General features: G+C 41.9%; 1 protein-coding gene across 1 annotated transcript in view; it reads right to left on the bottom strand.

The window, feature by feature from the left end:
* Window positions 1-16,627: 16,627 nt before the first annotated feature.
* The window catches only part of hectd2 (HECT domain containing 2), a 21,477-nt gene continuing 20,142 nt past the window's right edge, over window positions 16,628-17,962 (bottom strand). The window contains exon 9 of the mRNA XM_029450518.1: window positions 16,628-17,962. This exon is cut by the window's right edge and continues 447 nt beyond it. The gene's annotated coding sequence lies outside the window, so the exon portion shown is untranslated.

Raw genomic sequence — 17,962 nt, 5'->3', positions numbered from 1 at the left:
TACATGTATTGGGCTCACGTGCGCCCTCTTCAGTGTGGGCTCACGTGCGCCTTTTTGTTCCTCCCCTGGTGTCTTCTCACTGTGGTTTTATGTCACATCACCGAGACTAAATAAGTTACACACATACATTACATACATTAACTGGACTATGGAAAGTCAGGAAGCATAATAAAAGTCTGTAAACATTATATTGGCGACATACAGAGAGAGAGCAACAGGCACGCGCCAAATGCATGCACTCAACCTAGTTTGCGAGGGATTGCGCAATCCGAGGCTCAGCTCAGCTCGTCGCTGCTGCAGCTTTCCTTTATCTGAACAGAAAATACGCAAATTCAGCGATTTTGCCTATAAAAATGATAAAATTATTGGAATCATACAGAAAATGCAGTTATAGCACAGACCAGTGGACAAATATACATTTATATTTATTTTATTGTTATTTGTTTTTTTACTTTTCTTGATGACGGGGGAGGCTCTGCCTATTCTACAGTCATGAAAAACGTTCCTATGAGACGCATATCTACCTTTTGTCTCACTATGTGCTGGGGAAATGACTTTGAAACTTAAGCTAGTGAAGCTACAAGTTAAACTACTAGCACTAGCTAAACTACATTAGAGAGTAGCAACCTGTACCACACTAAGCTCAGAAAATGTAGCATAACATATTGAAGCATTTTCAAGAGACATCTCTTCTGAAGCTTGATCCCCAGAGGACGATTTATTTCAGAAAGAACGTGATTGATGCGCGAGGTTTAAACTGCTTGTAGCTCATTTGCCAAATACGTTGTTGGGAAGCTTCGACAGGGAATCTATCGTAGCACCCGGTCGTAGACGTCATCGTTCTTGGCCTCGATATTCGCTGCCTACACCAACACAGAACCCAGTAATGTTGGCCCTTGGTCCCATTGACTGAATCAATGGGTTCGGAGATTGGATATCTCCTGACATTTCCTCTAGGACATCAAGGACGTTCCAATAGCATGCTGGCGTTATCATTTAGTTTAGCAGCCTCACAGAGCTAGCCTGCTAGCATGGCTGTAGACTTTTAGTCTTGTGCTATTTTTGGTCACAACGTGGCTCAAGCAACTGTTGACGGTCGTAGATAAGCAAAGTGTAGAGATAATGGAGCAGGATAGATAGAGGATAATTAAGATAACAAATCGATGGAGATGTTGAGATACAAATAATTTTCAAGCTTCATGTCTATCTCTAAATCAAAGTTCAAAGATTTTCTAAAGTCTTATCTGTTGTGGGTCAACTTATCCATGTTGATAATAAAAGGTTCTGGAGTTAAACTACCATTTAAAGGGTCAATGAGAAATCTCCGTCTCCGACCATACCCTGGCCTGCTCCTACACAACCTGCAGGTACAAGGTAAAACTGATAAGATAGTAAAGTTACAGAGAGTGAAAAATGCTCCCGGCTATAAATACATTTAAAGAGGTAGAAGTAACCAAGTATATTAAATTCAATTCTGCATCTATAGCTTATAAGTGAGTGTCCATGTCTTTGTTTAAATGGCAAACATCCTCAGGATCCAGTAACGCTGCATGTGAACGTCCTGCACGTCCTGCACGCCTTCACTACTAGACAGCATTATTCCATTTTCAGCATAATTGTCCGTCTTCTCTTCAATATATGTCAGCTGAGGTCACGTTTAGGGTCATAGGGTCAAGTTATTCCTGTAAAGCATCAGCTGCCGCAGAAGTGTGCATCTGTAACGCAATGCCATGCTAGTGCCGACACGCCGGGTCCACGCAGGGAGAGCATGATCAGCTAAAGAGGGCTAGGAGGGTAATAGGAGAGTGGTGAAGGCAGAGGATAGTAGAGCACGGGGGGGGGGGGGAGGACATGTAACAAGACTTGGATAGCCGAGGAGCGAGAGAGAGAGGAATGGTGGCGCAGAACTGAAGAGCCTTTTAGAGCTCTGACCTCAACAAGACCTTGTTCAGAGTCCTGTGTGTCAACAAAACGGTATTTTTACATGTAAAGTATCGTGTTCAGCAGCGGTTTAGTTTGTCACAGAGCGATTAACATAAGGAATCAAATAGTTTAAATAGATCGTCTCAGAATACATGCCATCAGAGATTAAAAGCATCCAGTAGCAGCAGTACTGCACGTGGAGGAAGGGCAGCACTGTTGTTTTTGGTCGGAGAGAATGTTAATGGGTTCTTGTTGTGTTTGCTGTCAGAGATTTCTGACGAGGAGCCTGAAAAGAACCAGAATCCACGTGAGACTCTCTGAATAGACAGAGGAGACAAAGAGAGCAGGAGCCTCATCAAACAAACACACACACACACACACACACACACACACACACACACACACACACACACTACCCTCATGAATGCAACAAACAAGCCCACATACATGAGGGCTGAGCAGTTGTCACCCTTCGTTTCTACTTCCACCCGACAAACTTAGGAACACACACACACACACACACACACACACACACACACACACACACACACACACAGTGGGACAATATGCACAACCTTTTTTCTACTATTTATTTTTCAAAGAGCTTCAAAGGTCAAATGCCAAATGAGGCACAGTAAAGCCGGGAAGATTCAGGGGTCCCTTTGACTTTGTGCTGAACTAATGAGGCAGCTGATGGCCTGTTGCTTCAGCTAACACTCTAATGGTAATAGAAAATATGTTGTTGGCTCTGTCACCCAGAGTTAGATGTGAAGACTTTTATTTCTGTGTCCAGTTTAGCTTTGGACCTTTTAAACATCCCTGTTTTGCTCCAAAGAAATAGGAACATACAATCTGTAATGTTCATATTTTAGTTGTAGTAGTTTGGCATATTTACTGCATTCTTTATATGTTGCATGTACTCCTGTGTGATGCCTGTCAGTCAGTCAGAAGGGCAACAATCCCAACCATTGACCAAACTGCTGAAACTCTGATGTCCGCTCAGAAAACACTTCTGTGTTTACTGGACACTGATGTTCCCGGGGCTGCAGTCTGTGTCACGTTGGGTTCTGAGGAGTTTTACTGTTTATCTTCTGACAAATAAACTGTTAACACACTGCACTGCTACTTTCACAGAGATATCGTAATGTTAACCTCATTCACACGGCAGACTAGTCAGAGAGATTCTTCTCTTTTCTTCTCTGTCCTGCATAAACGACATTTTTAAAAAGCAGACTCACGTCAAAAGCAAACATATTGTCTTTGTCTCACTCACTCACTCACTCTGCCTACACTTGTACTAATGACTAAGTGAGGCGAGTCGAGTTGAGTAGAGTCGTACCGTGCGCAGAAAACTTTCCTGTGAAAGTGACTACATGTGTCCACGACAATACACGCAGCATCGTGGTTGGTAACTCTCCTGGACTCAGCATACTGAACATACAGTATAGCCGGCAGGAAATGACGGATTTCATTGTTTGTGAATGAGTTCTAAATACAGCTGGCTGGCTTTAGTACTGCAGCCACAGCAGCAGCCCTACATGCATGGTACTAATACTGTTGGTTAATGGTTAATGGTTAACTAGGGTCGGATATCAGAATTAATTTTTTTAATTAGCATCCTAAATTTAAAAACTGGAAACACAATAGTGTTGAACATGATTGTCAACACTGCACCACGTCAGTGATGTCAGCATCTGCAAAATGTCCAACGTGTTGCAACCAGAACAGAACGAGAGATTGTTTCAAACATCAGACTGAAATAATTGTTGAATAGCGGAACATAGAATGTGGATGGAGGGCATTCACTTTGTTGTGGTTCCTATTCACCACAGCACAGCAGGTGCAGAATGAGGTTGACTTGATTAAGTAGTGTTGAAAGTCACACAACACGGTGCCGACATACAAGTCCAGGACAAAATGTATCAGGAAGCCACACGTAGCACGCAGCAGTGAAGGGAACTGAATGACAGGAGAAACTAAACTGTTTCAGATTCAGAAAAGAAAATAAGTTTAATCAATTTAAAATCTTGTTTCCTTGCACCATTTGAGTCTGGTTTGCATTATCTTCTGTTTGCATTATGACAGCCATGTATCTTTTTAGGTTTCATAGATTTTAAAATGGGTTTCGTTTTACCAAAAATATGGTAACCACATTATAAATGCTCCATAATATTTCAATGGGCAAATTTGCAATTGGTACATGAAATGTATCATGTGGCATGTGTTTTCCTGTAGTCGTATTAAATGTGTTTACTGTCAAGCTGACACATTTGAGTACAAATAGTTCAGACAGATCAAACAGGTGGACGTGAGATATGAAGGCTGCGACAGAACATGTGAGCTGGAACAGAAGCCATGCCGGGTAACGCTAGTTAGATAGTAAATAAGACGGAGGGTGAGGGAGAGTGAGTGGGTAGCAAAGGGCTGGAGAAAAGACCAGAGAGTGTTAAGGGGTGAAAGATTGGAAAGAGTGCATGAAGTGGGGCAATAATTTAAGGATTGGACACATCCCAGAGTGTTCAGGACATCCAGAGTACAGAACTGCAGCCAAGTCCTCAGATGACCCTGAATGTGCAGCTGTGAGGACAGTGAGAGGGAACAGGTCAACCTGTACATCTGTTGTATGTACTACAATATTATTAATAATAATATAACTTCCCCTCTCCTTATCAACAATTTAAAAAGAATACATTTCATTATAGAAATGAATAAACATTTTCAGGAGTTTCTGTAACCACTCATGCATAAAGCTTTTAACCAGCCATTGACCACCATTGGTGTGAACTCTTATGGATTAACAAAGTAATACCAGTCACACAAAGCAAAACAAAAACGTAATCTTTCTGACCAATAAACCCTTTCAATGAGAATGAAACAACTTTTTTTCAAGCTACCTTAACATCTGAAGTAACATAAATCTAGAACTGCTTTGCTTCGTCCTACAGAAGGTACAGTAACTAGCAGATGCACATGCTAGCGTTAGGGTCATTGGGAAAATCTCTAACCAGGCATCTTATGTCACCTTAAGTGGATATAGAACTTTAAGTAATTAGATCAGAAGTCAAAATAGAAGATGTAGAAGTAACAGGACAGGTTCGTATAATATGTTTGTATGCTGACGATGTTGTTATTTATCTACAGAACCTTAACAGAGGCACGTTAAAGATTAGGAAGTCAAAGAATTAGTGAAGCAAAACATCTCAAATTGAAAATAAACATTTGTGCAACAGACATTTTGTTAAAAAACTATACAAAAAACCCTAATCATCCTGGTCTTGTCACTTACCCTATTAGGATGTACAGATGTTAGAATTACAACATTTCTGCACAAAATGTTCCCTTAACTCCCATGTGTTTACACTGCAGGAGGAAGCTGTTGGCTGAGACTCAATCCTGCAACCTACAGCCAGGGTGAGAGGGCTGTACTGTGAACCTTACCTGGGCTCCAGTCCAACAACATGACTTTATAGGACCCCAGACACTTACATACACTCGTCATTTGTTAAAGCCTAAAAAAGAACGGAGGGGTATAGCAATAAAAGATTTATAAAGCTTATTTCAATCTTCCTTATTAACCCAATGAAGTACAATGCATTTAATTTGTATGTGCTAAGTAGTTTGGTTATGGTCTCTATAGTTTTGTGGTATTTTTCTGATCATGTTACAAAACTGCTTATCAGTTGAGACCGCTGGGTACGTGTATGTAGTTCACTTAATTTGATCTAGTATTTTGGAAAAACAAGAGTTTGGATGTACAGTACAATTCAATGTGAATGAGAAGGTGTGTCCGAACTTTTGACTGTGTCACCATTACACTGGAATTCAGCTCTGACTCAGTGAGACAGCACAAGTAGGAACTGTTAAAAAGGTAACTAGCAATGAGATGCAATCGACCAAACATGAGGAATAAGTTACTTTAGCTCTTCTAGTGGTATATTTATAAATATTTATCTCATGAAGATAACATAGTGTTTTCCAAAATATTAAAAACTGTAACTATTTTTAAAAACTTTAAAAAGCTTAAATTGTTTAACTGTTTGTGATTCAGTTGCCACATTTGTGTCGTTGCATCATCAATAGTTTAAACGCGATATGTGCTGATGTCACAATCAGCACATCAATCAGAATGCCATTGTTGCCTGTGAGCAGAGTTCCCACAGTGTGAGCTCTGAACTCTCCAGATGTTGAAACCACACAGAAACCAGTGATTCATGGTTTCTCATTAAATACTCACTACTACATATTTAAAGATATCTGTCATCAGGGCCGATTCCACTGTCAGTTGAGATGTGGAGGCGTGACATTTATCAATGAGTTGAGTTTATTTGACTTCGTTGATGGTGGTGCACTTTCTGGATAATCTATTCAGTGCGGAAGATCAGTGGCATTAAAAAACCATCAAGGTGTATGTTGCTAATTAGAATAAGTCAAATTAGCAACGGCAACATTTTATAACATAACAAAATGCTCCGTCCCGTTTTTAACAAATATTGCAGCCATTCTGTGTTTGAAACAATAAACAAGCCAACTGGGTAATGTGTTGTATTAAAGGCACAAGTAGGAGCTCTATTTACTTTACTTGCTTCATTTTAGTATAAGCGTACAGAGAAGTCATTATCTGTATCTGTTCAACCACCAGCACCTCAAAATCTGAGGCCATGGCTCTCAGCAGGAAACCGGTGGATTGCCTACTCCGGGTAGGGAATGAGCCATTACCCCAAGTGAAGGAGTTCAAGTACCTCGGGGTCTTGTTCGCGAGTGAGGGGACGATGGAGCGAGAGATTGGCCGGAGAATCGGAGCAGCGGGGGCGGTACTGCAGTCGTTTTACCGCACCGTGGTGACGAAGAGAGAGCTGAGCCAGAAGGCAAAGCTTTCGATCTTCCGGTCGATCTTCGTTCCTACCCTCACCTATGGTCATGAAGGCTGGGTCATGACCCAAAGAAAGAGATCGCGGGTACAAGCGCCCAAAATGTGTTTTCTCAGACGGGTGGCGTCTCCCTTAGAGAGAGGGTGAGAAGCTCAGCCATCAGGAGAGACTCGGAGTAGAGCCGCTGCTCCTTTACGTTGAAAGGAGCCAGTTGAGGTGGTTCATCTAGTAAGGAGCCACCTGGGCGCCTCCCTAGGGAGGTGTTCCAGGCACGTCCAGCTGGGAGGAGACCCCGGGGAAGACCCAGGACTCAGTGGAGAGATTATATCTCCTCACTGGCCTGGGAACACCTCAGGATCCCCCAGTCGGAGCTGGAGGATGTGGCCCGGAGAAGGGAAGATTGGGGTTCCTTACTGGAGCTGCTGCGCCCGCGACCCGACCCTGGATAAGAGGTAGACGATGGATGGATGTTTAACCATCAAACTGATCTGTTTTATTGGCAGGACATGTTTTTGCCATATAAGTAATTATGAAATATAAAGCCTTGCAAAAGGTTTTCACCCGCTTGGCGTTTTACCTTTTGTGTTGCATTACAACCTGGAACATTTTATTTTTATTCACATTTTATGTAATGGACCTTCACAAAATACTCAAAATTTGGACAATTTTCTAAAACTCTAAAAAATAACAAAACTGAAAAGTTGTATATACATGTGTTCACCCCTTTGCTATAATGCCCCTGTATAAGAAGTCACATTATAAAGTTAAATAAAATCCACACGTGTAATCTAAGTGTCACATTCCTCTCTGCTTGTTTCAGGTTCTGTTTGGAGACACCTGGAAGATGTTTGACATCCTCCTGGAATCCTTCTTCATACATTTAAAACCTGTGTATCATTTCAGTCATCATCATTTGCTATGCTGTCATTTTATTATGTTGGTCTATACTTCCCCAGTTGCTCTTCTTAGGGCTTTGTCTATGTTTTGGAGGAGTTTTATCCAAATGTGTGATATTGGGCTTTAAAACTGTGTTGACTTGAGGGGAGGGGCTCAGTCTTCATTTAACGTTCCTATGCAGGATCTGGATTTAAAACCAAAAATGTCACACATGATTAACAGTAAAAGATTAGACAGCGTTGCTGAAAACATCCAGGGCTCATGCCCCATAAGTCTGACCTCACCGCCGCCTGGAGCCAGGATCAGTTTCGTCTGAACAACTGGCAGCACACTTTTAGAAAAGGTGCCGACATTGTTGCCTAATTAACTAAGTTCTGGGAGAATGTGGAACCTGGTGGTGCGACCAGTCTGGGAAGTTTCCATTTGTGTATTCCTACTGAACGGATTACTGTGAAGTCAGCAGGACAGGACTCAGCCTGGTACGTAAGAAATGCTGTTTCATCCAGTATCAGTTTATCAGTACACTACAGTATAATATGCTATATTGATCATTTCAGATGGCATGTCGACACGTATCAGGTCTATTAACTGGCTCTCCAGGTAAAATAAGTCAAATATATATATACAGATATTTTATTTGACAGCGCAGTAAGAAGTGAGTCTTCACTGTTATTGTCCTTCTAGTCAAATATCGTCTTTCTTCAATGCAGAAAACTACTTTCATACAAATCCTGACAGTTTACTTTATGTAAGGAACAATGTACTTTAGTTTAGTTACTGATGGTGACACTCTGCAACTCACAGATTTAAAAGAAAGACGTAAACAAATATTATTAATCACATGCAGAGCTTGTCAACCTTAAATGTGAATGTATTGCATTTTAATATCAGAAATAATAAGTGAAGAGAATGAAACTTGGCCGCTGTGTAAAGACGTGCAGGCTGCACTGATGCTTGTCACTGTTACCTGATTCGACAGTCACGCCCTGCTTATCTGCAAAACAATGCTTGTGCTGATGCAATGTTAAACTGCCGGTTAGTGTTGCAAAGCATCAAGAGAAAAGAGAGAGCATGTCGACACTTTGCTTCGTAATTACAAAATAAATCAAACACACACACACAGTCTTTGCATTGATGGACAAGCATGAAGTGTGTGAAGTGAAGTAAAGTCCCTCGATTGTTGACTGGCAAAGAAGTTGAGAAAAGTTAAAGTCGGCCTCTTTGTTCTAAACTTAAACGGAGCTTCTGTGTTTGAGTTTCACCTGTTGCATCATCTTTCCTCTTTGCTCAGTAAACCACACATGTCCTCACAAGTCACACCTAACACTGATGAAATATTAAATAATTTGACAACTTTTAGTGTCTGACTATGTTGTGTTTGCAGAGGGATGTGAAATGTTCGAAAAATCCATCAAAGTCCAAATAAGAAACTTTTCAAAAGCAAGTTTACAAAGTTCTTCACAGAGACTAAGCTAACATGAGTACAGCTTCATGTTCATTGTACAGATATGAGTGCCGTTACAAAAAGACTTTCCCCCCACATATGACCCCCTCTATGAATTCCTTATTATAGCGAACATGCCCCTTGTCATGTTAAAACACTGCAGCAAGCTTCAGACAATAGTGGAAGTGATGTAAAGCGGATTGTTAATGAGCTAAACCAGAACACACAGCTATGGCCAGTACAGTAATGGAAACCATATACATGGGATGCCAAGGATTTCTGTGGGTCCTCAGGTTTATTTTAACTCCCAGCGTGTCTCAGGAAACAATATTTTCTATGAAAGGTTGAGGTTAACACGTCAAGAGCCTCAGAATGATAGATGTCCACCAGCAGAGAGAGACTCCACTTCAATGGGGAACGCTCACATGTCTATATGTCTTACGAGGAATGTAGCACATAGACGGATATGCAGGCAACCTGAACCTGCTGTCTTGTTTAATGAGTAAGTGAAGGTCAAAATGTACTTTTAGCAACGTCAGGAAACAAACTAAAGGTTTCTGAGGCTGAGTTCAGGCCTCGTTGGATAAGCCTCAGTTGTGCAGATCTCCTAGGCTGAGAGACGTCCCCCCTCCCTTCTATCAGCTGATGTAGGAAAACATGAACACACATTAGCAGCATATCAATGAAGAACATGGAACACCAAGTCTCTGTTTGAACATAGATCGCCTGTTACGCCCTTCAACAGCGTCATTTACACCATTGATTGTACCGTCTGTTGCTTAAGATAGAGACAGCAGTTTATCCTGGAGGTACATTATGTGCTGGATCAGGTTAGGACTTTGATATTCATCATATTTATTTATGCATAACAAATCAGACGAGTCAAATTCAAGACAGGATGTTTGCTACATGCATTGACCTATTCATTTCTAACAAACATATACAATAGGTGACGCAGGTGCAGCAGCATAAAGTTCAAATGAAGACGAAGTTGAATGTAGATCGGAGGCCGGGGTCAATATATAAATATGCTCTCTGCCAGTCACATCCCTGGACTCCCATCATGGTTACAACAGCTGCCATAAGTGCTTTGTCACCTCCACACACACATGTCATTGTGCTGTAATGACTTATTCTACGACAGTCTCCAGGTCTATAGCCCGGATGTACTGCTCACCCTCCCACTGCAGCACAGTTGGTCCTGTTTCGTTGCTCCCTGGGCCACCACTGCAGGACAGGTTATATTTAGTGCTGAATATCTTGCATTTGTTAAATGTTGTTTCACTGGCATCAGATTAACAGACTAAAGATATTAGATATCCACTTGTGGACAGACAGAAAGGGAGTTTGGGTGGAGTGAAGGAGGAGAAAGAGAATTTGGGGGAAAGGATCAGCTCATGTTTTGTTTTCTGCTTCAAATGTTTCCAGCGTTCAGCAACAGTGGCAGAGATGTGTTCAAAGACGTTTACTTCATGGTGTTGAAACAGACAAGAGGCTTCGCAGGGCTTCATAATGAGAGCCTGGGCAAAGACCGAGAACCGGGGCCAATTTTAGCAGGAATTATGAGCTTGCTTTCTCAGGTTATATGTGCCAGTTTAAAGCTGCTGCATGCGTCACATCAGTAAATCAGCTCTACGTGGTATGATCAACGGAAACTAGGAGGGACACTAGAGTGACATACTGAACCCTACACTTTAGAGTGTACAGCTTCTGTAGGTCATCAGTTTCTGATGATGTGACATGGTGGAAAGGAAGATGGACTAAAGTGTCTTAGCAATGCATTGTGAGGTTTTAGTTTGGTCTCCGTCCAAGTGTTCGCCCCATGTTTAGCTTCAATAGAATTTGACATGTACATTTGAACTGATTGTCTGAATAGAGAAGACTTTTGGAAGTCCAAACTGGATGGAATTATGTTACGGCTGATGCCATTTCATACACATCTTCCTCTTGACAAACAAATATAAATAATGCATACCTGAGGCCTAAACATCATTACATGTCTTAGGGAATGACATATTTGTATTGAGGCATCCGAAGAAAAGCACACAAAGCATGAACTACAATTTCTAAACAGACAAAGCGAAACCCAATGAATCAACTTCATCTCTGGAAAAACAAAGAGCATTGCAAAGCTCTGAAATGTGGTTTGCAGTCAGAAAATACTACAAATTCAAGGTAGATGCTGTAACATTTGGCTAGCTCACCACCACACTAGCTAGTAACATATAAAGTGTGCTAACTATAGCATTGCGCTATTATTGCAACATCACATAAAGGACTTCCACTAGGCTATATATGTCCAAACACATGTTAGAATGTTGATCTCGGGAACTGATAATACTAAACCCTCGGTGGGCCGTTGAAGTGGAACCTATACTAATGTAGGCAACGACTTTGGTTGGGACCTCTGTGACCTCTGTGACCTCTGTGACCTCTGTGCCTCTTGCAAGTAGGCAATAAAGAATAGACTACCGTGCACATGCGCATAACACTTTACAACTAAAGTCTTACATAATTGCCTCGAACGTATTTGTTAATAAGATAATAAATGTCAAAACATACAATATCTAATATCAAACAATCAAAATGGAATATGTCCACACATGTGATTGTGTGCGAGTGTGGAAGAGAAAGAGAGTGTGCGCGGTCCTGTGACCGTCTCAACTTGCTCTGCGTACGCGTGCACACACGTATGTAGACCAAAGGGGACATGAGCAGAGCTTTGAGTCCTTCTTTCTGTGTTGCAATGTAAAAAGTAAAATTCACAAATTATTGTGAGATCGCAACTGGTGAAACAACCGAAGGTTAGCCATTAGCTCAACACAACAGATCGCACAGTTCAGTGAATACAAACCTTTAAGAAGGAAAGAGAAAGAAACACATCGCTGTGTTTGTTTTAGCAGCTGAGTTTTCACACCTAGGTGCAAAAGGTGACATCAGGTTGCAGGAAGTAAGGGAGGGTCTCGACACAAAGGATCATGGGAAATTGAGTCCAATAGCTCAAATTCCATACTGTGAGGATCCCAACATCATGTCCATATTTTAGCATTTTTCTTTTCTTATCTTTTCTTGCATATTTTGGTATTGAGGTAATGAAAAGTAATCAAGTTGCTTTTGTGATACTCAGATTAGGTAACTGACGACATTGGAAAACATTTCTAAAACAAAGCTCCCAGCCCTGAGAGTTGGCTACTTGTCTGGCAGTGTGTCAGATTAACATCTTCAGCATCATCTTGTCCTGACTCCCTCTGCTAAATGAGTAAACTGTATGTGAGAAACACATGAGGAGATGGAAAAGTGGAAGAACAGGCAGACTTTTCATTGCTCTCCCTTCAGTGAGGAAGCAATGACGAAGCCAAAAAAGCTACTTGTGTAACTGTTCTCACGCTCTGCCAAATCTTTTTCTCCCTCAGACCTTGTTAAAGTCTGTAAATCTGTTGAGTCAAACTCTGAACCTCCTCCAGACCGCGGACGTGCTGAGAGCATGCTGCACACAAAGACTGCTTCTTCACATCTGGAGCAGAGACAACAAGAGTGTGTGTGTCTGTGTGTGTGTGTGTGTGTGTGTGTGTGTGTGTGTGTGTGTGTGTGTGTGTGTGTGTGTGTGTGTGTGTGTTTTGACAGTGGGATCAAATACAAGGGAATTTTTTTGACATTCTTGTTTCCAAAACAGAAAAAGGACTAGTGAAAAAGTAAAATGTGTAATAGGATTCAACACAGGGTTTGATCCTCCTTAGGACACACACACACACACACACACACACACACACACACACACACACACACACACACGCACACACACACACACACACCAACAGAGATTATACAAGGGGAGATTAAACTTTTTATAAATATTAAACTTCTTTTCAATATAAATATCAAACATTTTCTTCCTAATCTTTTATTTTGTCTCAGATATTTCTTTCTAATAGAATTGACAAATGTTGATATGTTGAATTACTATATGTTTCCAAGAGATTTTGTTTTGTCATATCAATACCAATATCCCACAAACTGTGTGGTTTTGGGCATTTATACCTATGATGCAAGTGTACAGAGTGTGTGTGTGTGTGTGTGTGTGTGTGTGTGTGTATGTGTGTGTGTGTGTGTGTCAGCTTCATTCTCTGCAGGTGACTAACAGCCAGTCAGCATTATTTCGGCCGACGCCTTCTTTTTGGAGCCCAGACTGAGCAGCAACATTGACTCAACATTACAGACGGCAGCATCAGTGCTGTTGTGAGGAGTTGGCCGCTTTTAAGTCAGAAGCATTTGTCCTTTGCTGAAAGTGTGTGTGTGACTTTGTAATATGATCCTTTAATTTAAAGACATGAGGGAGGAAAACGATCAATTCCCAGTTTAAAACCTTGATCAGTTCATTTACATTCACAATAAACTAAAGTGCTTTTCGGAAGGTTTGTGTGCGTCACATGACAACACACCTGTTACACCTGTTACACCTGTTATAATTCAAATTAAAATAGCACCAAACACAATCTGCCACACCTCAATGTTTATTTGAAACTTGAATAAAATTAAGTTTAGAAATAATCCACTGCTGTGTGCACCTGACTGGTAATCAGGTATGAGGTGTGTTGCACAGGACAACACCAGGGGGGCAGGTACAACGACACATTAAAGGTCCATTACGTAATTATAATAAGGCCGACTTTTAGACATGTTGATAGAAGAAAGTAGAAATAAAGACTGGATGTGTTTTTAAAAACACAACAGTTTGATATTGGACGTGTTTGAGGAGGAAGCTGAGACTCCATCCTGTATTCATCATCATCTTCATCATCATCAACGAGAAGAACTGCTTATCAGACACTTTCAATACTGTTTGTACCTCTGTGTATATGCACTTCTCGTTATTATCATTGTGTGTTTGTGTCGTAGAGACTTCCTCTTCTGTGTGCAGCTCATTGTTTACAGTCCGATAGTAACTTGAGACATGAGAATGGAGTCGGACTTGAGAGACTTGAAACTTAAGCAAATAAAAAGCTAAATCATCGTCAGACGACGGCCGATGGGTTCAGTGACTGTTCTGCCTCTTTTGTTCTCCTCACAGACGGTTTCCCTGCATGCAACCAAAGCTCTCTCAAAAGTAATGAGTCAACACTCGGCAAACGGAAACCAGAACCCTGCAGACACCAAAGTCCAACCTGTCGATGCATTTATCTGCAGATATCTGTTTATAGAGAGGAGAGGAGAAGTGTGTGTCACAGAGGTACAATGTTTCCAGAGGACACGGACTCTGCACACACACCTCCACACACCCCCAAAGCAAAAACAGAAAAGAGACATTGACTAACTAAAGAGTCAACAACAAAGCACCAATGCCTACAGTCGCACCTCCTCCTCTGTGTGTCTGAGGTCACGGGGTCATGTGTACGTATGAGGCTGAACTATATTTGACCACATGAAATACCAGCAACTAAAAAAAGGAGCAACTTCAGGTCGTTGACCCAACACTTGGCACTACAGTGAGATTATATTTGAAACTTTAATGGGGTGAAATCTGCTCAGCCAACCGGCTCTCCTATTATAAAAGATAATGGTGGACTGTCAGCGGGTTACCTCATGACAAAGCAGCGCTGGCCATGGCCTACATATTTCTGTTTGTTTAATAAATGATAAGATCTGCGGTTCCCGGCGTTAAAGTGGAGCACCTCCCCGCCACAGAGACGGAGGGAGAGAAGGCCTGAGAACAAGCATCACTGAGCTTTGAGGTGTTCACAGTGGACGACAGAGAAACACAGTTCTTTGGGTGTAAAAGGGACTTTTCACGACCACATCTCACTTCAACAGTGCAGCCATTAACAGTTCCATTTTCAAACTCTGACTGTAACACTGCATTATTAACATTTGAACATGTTTTTTGTAGATATTTTAAAGCATTTTTCTATCCCACTCAGCAAGTAGCTGTATAAGTGATGCTCTGTACAGTGCAGGCCATGTGTTTCTGTGAAACATGTCAACTTGGGATGCGTTCCAAATCACAAATATTTTAAAAATGAACTTTTAGTACGAACTGCAGCTCCCTTGTGTTGCCACTAAAGCAGAAAGTGATCCGATGCAGAACAACATCCTGGTATTTTTGGCGTATTTAACAAAATATTTATTGGGATCTTTTCTAAGTAATCTAAGTAGTATGATAGTTAGGTATTGGAACACACAGCTGGAGTCAAAATATTAAACTCATTGTGCTAAAGTCATTTAAATTCATGTTCCCTCGATAATAAACAGGATTTTAGATTTCTGTAGGCAAGTTTATTAAACAAACTCAAACTGAAGTATTCTCTGCACCAGCTGTTCCTAAAGTTCTGTTCTCTGTAAATTTGCGTTCAATCAGAACACAGATTCTTCTTTATCAGTCGGAGTATCCTTTTTATTTAAACTCCGGAGACTTCAACACGTCTTTAAGCTCTGAGAAGAGTCCTGCTTGTTCCACACTTCTAAAAGCCACAGTGCTCCTGCACCTTTAATGCAGATCTGTGTCTGATTCTTCCACCTCATGGCTCTGATCTCATCTGTCAGGCGGGTGTGTGTTGTTCCACATCATGTTTAATCAGCTCTACTGAGCTCAGGTGAGTCCAACCAAGCCGAAGACCACGAGGAGACATCTGAGCTGAATATCAGAGTCATAGAGAAGCATCAGTGTCATATTTCATTAACCAATTAGCAAAATCTTGTTGTTGCTTTGTGATTTTGGCGCATTAAGTGAAGATTGATCCCTGACCCCACTTAACCCTAAAACTACAATCCAGCAGCACGCAGTGTGCAGCAGTGTGCAGCTGTAGTGTGCAGCAGTAGTGTGCAGCAGTGTGCAGCTGTGTTCAGCAGTGTGCAGCAGTGTGCAGCAGTGTGCAGCAGTGTGCAGCAGTGTGCAGCTGTAGTGTGCAGCAGTAGTGTGCAGCAGTGTGCAGCTGTGTTCAGCAGTGTGCAGCAGTGTGCAGCAGTGTGCAGCTGTGTGCAGCTGTAGTGTGCAGCTGTGTTCAGCTGTGTGCAGCTGTGTTCAGCTGTGTGCAGCAGTGTGCAGCTGTGTTCAGCTGTGTGCAGCAGTGTTCAGCTGTGTGCAGCTGTGTGCAGCAGTGTTCAGCTGTGTTCAGCTGTGTGCAGCAGTGTGCAGCTGTGTTCAGCTGTGTGCAGCTGTGTGCAGCTGTGTGCAGCAGTGTGCAGCTGTGTCAGCTGTGTGCAGCAGTGTGCAGCTGTGTGCAGCAGTGTGCAGCTGTGTTCAGCTGTGTGCAGCAGTGTGCAGCTGTGTTCAGCTGTGTGCAGCTGTGTGCAGCAGTGTGCAGCTGTGTTCAGCTGTGTGCAGCAGTCAGGTGATGTTTCCGTGTAGAGCAACGAGCCCTCGCCTGCTACACTGAACATACGTGTGGACACTCTGCAGTAACTACAGCACGCTATATAAGATATAATAGATAGATGACAGAGGAGCAGTGTGGTGCAAATGGTCACAACTCGTGTTAGAAGCCAACAGAACTGCACAACATTCACTGAGGAACAAGCTTTATGTTTGTTAAATAATAATACACACATCAGAAATACAAGTGAACATAATGACATCACCACAAACCCTTCCAATCGGTTTGAACTATTTCCAAACAGACGTCCTGCCGCCGTATAACCAGACACAGCTTGGTCCCATTTACAAACAACATTGCAAAACAACTAACTTTGACGCTTCATGGCTTCAGTGTTCAGCTGCTGGTGTGTACAGAGTGTGACGTGATGTGAATGTAGCCTCACGTCCTCCTCACACACATTCTTCCTGTTGCTCTGGACTTGAATGACAGAAAGGATCCATTGTGACGCAAGCTGCTCCACTGTTGCTTGGTAACATGCTCGGTCTTTAGGACTTCAGACATCTTGCCACGACAACGCTATAGGTCAGCGAGCGTTGGCAGCGCCGCTCAGCTCCGAGACACGGCGCTTGTTATCGTTGAGATTAGTTCAACCGAGCTCAGGGGGAGAGGAGACGCATGTTACTGCCGGTCGCTGTGATGCAGATAAACACTGAGAAGAAGAAACAAAGCACCAGAACTCGAAGCAGCTTGAACAACTTGAAGAAAGATGCACAACACAACGTACACGATTCATAGTGAACGATGTCGTCTTCGAGTGTTAGCATTACATTATAAAGTTAGTTAGTTTGCATGAAGCAACACAGAAGGCAGAACATTGACATTTTGCTGCAATGAAATAGAAACGTGTGACTCCTGGCAGCAGTGAGCTCGGCGCTGGAAACATAACTTCATTCGCTAAATGAAGAAGAAATGATGCTATTTGGGAGTTCTTTCTTCATACACGTGGTGCATTTGTATTTGCAAGATTAAGGAAATAAGGACAGAAGTAGGAGCTTCACTAAAGAGCCGTGATTACAGCGCGATGCCATCGTCAAACATGTCAACACTCAGACTGTGCACTGCATCCAACAACACAACAGCAGCTTCAGTTCCTGCTTCAACACTAGACTAATGAAGCTCATCATGAACTAAACACAGCTTCACAATATCACGTTTAAAACAGATGAAAACATTTGTGCTGCCGCCTCGTGTTCAATCAAACAGGCGGCAATGTCAAAGAAACACCTCACAAGACAATCTATATCTCATGATGCACACTCAAACACACTCCCTTCAGAAACACACATTTAAATAGTGAAGTCAGAATCAACACAGAAATATAATCACACTGTTCTCTGCTTTTATCTGCTTTATCGTTTCTTAACACTGCGTCTTAGAATTATTCATAATAATAATAATAATAATAATAATAACTACCTGAGCAACAGATTACAATTCAAGAGAAGTTTCCTCTTTTGTTG

Source organism: Cottoperca gobio, chromosome 15 (assembly GCF_900634415.1).
Source record: "Cottoperca gobio chromosome 15, fCotGob3.1, whole genome shotgun sequence".
NCBI lineage: Eukaryota > Metazoa > Chordata > Actinopteri > Perciformes > Bovichtidae > Cottoperca > Cottoperca gobio.
This window is presented reverse-complemented; position numbering and strand designations above follow the sequence as displayed.